Source organism: Lathyrus oleraceus, chromosome 5 (genome assembly GCF_024323335.1).
Source record: "Lathyrus oleraceus cultivar Zhongwan6 chromosome 5, CAAS_Psat_ZW6_1.0, whole genome shotgun sequence".
Taxonomy (NCBI): domain Eukaryota; kingdom Viridiplantae; phylum Streptophyta; class Magnoliopsida; order Fabales; family Fabaceae; genus Lathyrus; species Lathyrus oleraceus.
In genome coordinates, this window is record NC_066583.1 from 234,091,452 (window position 1) to 234,096,492 (window position 5,041).

Below are 5,041 nucleotides of genomic sequence, written 5' to 3' on the forward strand. Positions count from 1 at the left end.
GGGTTAAGAGAAACGGGCTCGATAAGGCGTCGCACCTTATGCCTACATATCTTGTCTGGAACAAGAATCAGAGCCTCTGTAGTTCGGCTTACGCACGCCAAACAACACAAAACATACAAACAAGCAAGGGTGGCAAACATGGAGCCCGACAACCACTGGATGGAATTACGTCGGCATCCGAACCAAAACATACTCAAAAGGGCAAACGTGGAGCCCGACAGCCAATCCTGGGCTTATGTCGGCATCCGAACCAAAACACACTCAAAAGGGCAAACGTGGAGCCCGACTGCCAATCACTGGGCTTATGTCGGCATCCGAACCAAAACATACTCAAAAGGGCAAACGTGGAGCCCGACAGCCAATCCTGGGCTTATGTCGGCATCCGAACCCAAGCACACAATCAGATAACAAGTAAACACACGCAAAAAAGAAAAAGGTTGCCCGGAGTGGTCTCGCACGACCACCTGCCTACATACCTCGTCTGGAACGAGGATCAGGGCGATGTAGTTCCCCTGAAAGGAACTAAATTGCTAACCAGAAACCGGGGAAAGACACACAACTAGGGAGCTGAGACTCGAGCCTAATGTTGTCATGCATCGTTAACCCTAAGTTCGGTTTTCTATCCTACTTGCATAAGCAAACTAACCTAACCAGGAAAGAAGCTAGCACACAAGCATACAATCATCAAATGAGAACAGGTATCTCAAACAAGCATGTCAATCAGATATCCACATAACACGCACTATAGCCAAACAAGGGGGCTCAATCAATCAGGTTTGACTGCCTAAGCAAGTCGTCTGTACGGGCTGTGTTCGCTCTTAACCTTGCCATTACGAGGCTAAGGTGAAGCAGATGAAAGGATGAAGTGAGGATCAGACCTCACAGCTCTTATCCCTAACCAGGGAGAGTTGACAAATGAGCATGGGTCCAGAATAGGGGAACCCTTTTATACTCGATGACTCTGACACAACAGATCTTGGGCTTTTGATCTCAATACTACAACCATGTAATGGGAGCAAGGAGAAGACTCAACTGAATAGTGGGGGACAGACTGCTTGTCCCTAACTTCCACCAATTGCCTTCTTTGAAGGACTTTTCCTGCTTGGGCTTGAAAAATAAACATACACAATCATTGCCTCTTAAGGAGGACTTCAGACATTTATTTGCCCGGCCCGGTAACAGCCGGGTCTCCAGACTACATGAAGTTAGAGAATTATACCTCTATGCAAGTTGCTTAAGCAAAGCAAAGCAAAAGTTCACAAGGAACTGAGCAACTAAAGTACCTGGAAACAATCAAACTCAGTCAGTAATCAAGCAGACAAACTATACAGCAAACAATCAAACAGTTTAAACAATACAACACAAAGCAAGCTCAAGGCTTAAGCCCAAGCTCCAACACCTACAAAACAATGTTGTGTTAGTGTACAAACATCCACAACATCAATTAAAATCAACTTGTATCATTCTCCATGTACATTATGCTTTTGATCCTGAAAAACCAAGCAAACATTAGCAACTAGACCACTAGGCCAAGCCTAGGGTCCAAAAGCAAGAAAAAAGTTAAAACAGCAAGGTATCCACCATCCAACATCAAATTAACATCAAACAAGATCAAACATCATTGGTCTCATGTTTATATCATCCATCATGCTCAATTCATGCACAAAACAATCCATATGAGGTCAAATGAACCACCAAGCATACAAACAGAAGTATTGCATTCAAATCCCTATCAAAATAAATCCAAAAATTCTCAAATTAAATACACCTAAACAGGGGATAATCAAGGTCTACCATGTCAAATTTGAGCTCAATTGGGCAAATGAAACCATGTCAATGAAAATCAACAAAAACAGACACAATCATAGGCTCCAATTCACACCATCAATGCATACATCCAATTCAAAAATTCATATCTCATTGAAAACAAAAAAGAAATGGATGAGACCAAAGCAGGGAGGTCCTAACATGTGTCTACTACATGCATATCAAATTTCATGGCCATACAATACCACATGAGCATTTCTCAATCATTTTACCAACCTATGTCACATCGACTTGCAAAATCAATCACCAGAAATGAAAAATCATGATCAATTAGAAAATGCAGTGAAAAATTCTACAAAAATTCACCAAGCACCCTAACATATCAACAATTCACCATGCAAAATTTCATTCAATTCTAACATGTATAGGTCATCCAATTAAATTCAACAAGTTGACATCAAGAGGTGTGACACAAATTGTCACACCTAAGTTCCAGAATTTGCTGCTCTCTGACCAGGTATCAAAAATTCATGAAATTTACATATAAATAATCCTCAATGAGTCAAGAACCACCACAAAAATTTTTAGCCATTTATTTTATGATATGAGTATTTCATGATCAAATAGCCAAAATGTATCAAAATGTGACATACATTAGAAAAGCCTATGCCAAATAAAATATTTGCCAAGCACAACTTTGACCAATAGGTCAAAAAAATCCTACACTCAAAGACAAAGTCAACACAATTTTTTCCATATTTTTCTGATTTTTTTTCTATTTTTTCTGAATTTTTTAATGTGTTAAATATTTTCTAATAATTAAATGAAATTAACTAAAAATCATCAATGGCATTTTTGTAAATCTTTTGGCGCCGGGGAAACAGTTTTTTTGAATTTTCAAACTGAAATTTGGATCAAAGCGACTATTTCATCTTCTTCCTCACGCGAATTTTCCAGAAAATTTGAAAAACGAAGAACAACAAAAGTTAACGAAAATGGACAAGCCTATAGCCGTTGGATTCGTCTTTCCACACACAATCCGAATATCACTTCAATTTGTCCTAACAGTTCCTATATCTTCCAAATCGAGTGAGTTAGGGTTTATGCTCATACTTTCATTTCCAGATTTCTCTCCCTACAGGTCACTATTTCTAAAACCAAACACATATCCATGATCTACATAGCAAGGCCTTTCTAACGCATACAATCATTAAGCCTATCATGAGAATCGAAAATCCAACATACCTGGAATGGCCGTGTGAAAACAGTGTAGTTAGCGCGTGTTTTGCTGAAACAGAAACGGTACAAGCTCGTGGAAAGATGATGTGAAGCTCAGCTCCCTTCAATTTCGCTCCTATTGCTCAAACTTCGATTTCACCATGGATGGAGTGATATTGGACAGCTGCGATTCGATGCACTTCATGCTCCAACTTTCCAAAACAGTCCAAGATAATGATTAGAGAAGATGAATGCAAAAGGAATTATGGAAATTGATTGAGTTTTGGTGAAGAAACTTGGAATTGAAGTTTTTTTGTTCTTGAGAAAATGGAGAGAATTTGGAGAGTTTCTAGATCCAACTTTGGAGAATGTGATTTCTGTTATGATTAGCAAGTGATTTAGAATATATATATGTTGCACTAATCCATCACTAATCATGTAATTAACCAATTTAGCATGTTAAGTGATAATGTAATTTTGCAAATGGAGGGTAAAATGGTAAATGCACTATGACAGCTAGTGCCAGCTGTTTTGACAGCTCAAGCAATCCCCAAATGCCATATGTAATGTGTAGAAACTTGTTTCATGTCCATTGGTGGAGTATTTCTCAAAATCACATGTGTGTGGTAATTGATCCATTTTTAGCATTTCATTTTTCAACCCAAAACTCAAACCATGTGCATTAACCACAAAATGAATACTCAAACACACTTAAAATGCCATTCCTGAGGTGTTGGAAAAAGTCCCATTCAAAAATTCCAATTATTTTGACATTTGGACGATTTTGCCCCTGGTCCAATTCAGCTGTCCAGTTGAAAAGTGACTTTTTGCCTTGGCCATTTTTGAACAAATCCAATGATGCACCCTCAAAGTACATGTCAAATGGAGTTTGTGCATATAAAGAACTTGCAATTTGGACAAAGTATGTGGTAGTTATGGCCTCCTGATTACGGGTCATTTCTGAAATTCACTGAGCCATATCTTGCAAACCACACATTGGATTTTCAAGTTCTTGGACTTTTTGGAAAGGTGAGAACAAGATCTACATCTGTCATGTTGAACAATGTTTCATTTGAAGCTTCCTTGGACATCTGTTTTTGAGGTTTTAAACTTTCCATTTTTGGAAACTTCAGTTACAAGTCACTTTCTATTTTTGGCAGTTTTTGTCCTGACTTGATTTTCTTCATTCTTAAGCTTTGAGATGTCAAATATCACTTGTTCCAACATGAATGAAGTGTATCCAACTCATTTCCACCTCCAAATCCATCAGATCATGTACAGTTGACCACAGTTGACTTTTCATCTGACAGATGAATCTGGCAATGCATAGATCAAATTAAACCCCAATCTCCAACTGAAATGGCTCAAGGGTGACACCCTAGCCTCAATAAGCACCATATAACCATCAAATGAACCTCATAACCATCACAGACCTCATCTCCTGATCCAGCCCTGATTGGCCCAATGCAACTGATTAGGGTTGACCAGTGGTCAAAACCCTAATCTCAAGGAATCTTCTCCAATCTCCTGATGACATCCAACCATGATGATGATGATGTATCAATTCAAACAAGATGAAGACCAATATCCTTGGAAATCATGAAACCCTAATTCACAGTCCAATCCTCAGATGGCCAATGATCAGTCAATAAACCCTAGCTTGCACCTTCTGACTTCCTCATCTCCTGATTAAGACTTAGGAAGATGGCTTGCACTATGTAACCACATGATATGCAATATGAAATGCCTAATGTCCTAAAATGATATGCAAATATGTTAATGCTAGTCCCAAGAGAGGAGGGCAAATTTTGAGGTGTTACAGCTGCCCCTATTCAATCCACTGTGAACCTGTCGATACGAAATAGCCTCGGCGTTCGGATGATCAGGATGAAGAGTGATTGAATACCAAGAACAGACGAACAATTTGCACTCTGATGGGAAAATAATTAACAGCGCCTGTCAGCATCGGCGAAGAAAAACTCGAAAAACCGACGACCTGGATGCCAAAATAAATGGTAACGCAGGGATAACCATGGTCTGAACACCACATCCACTC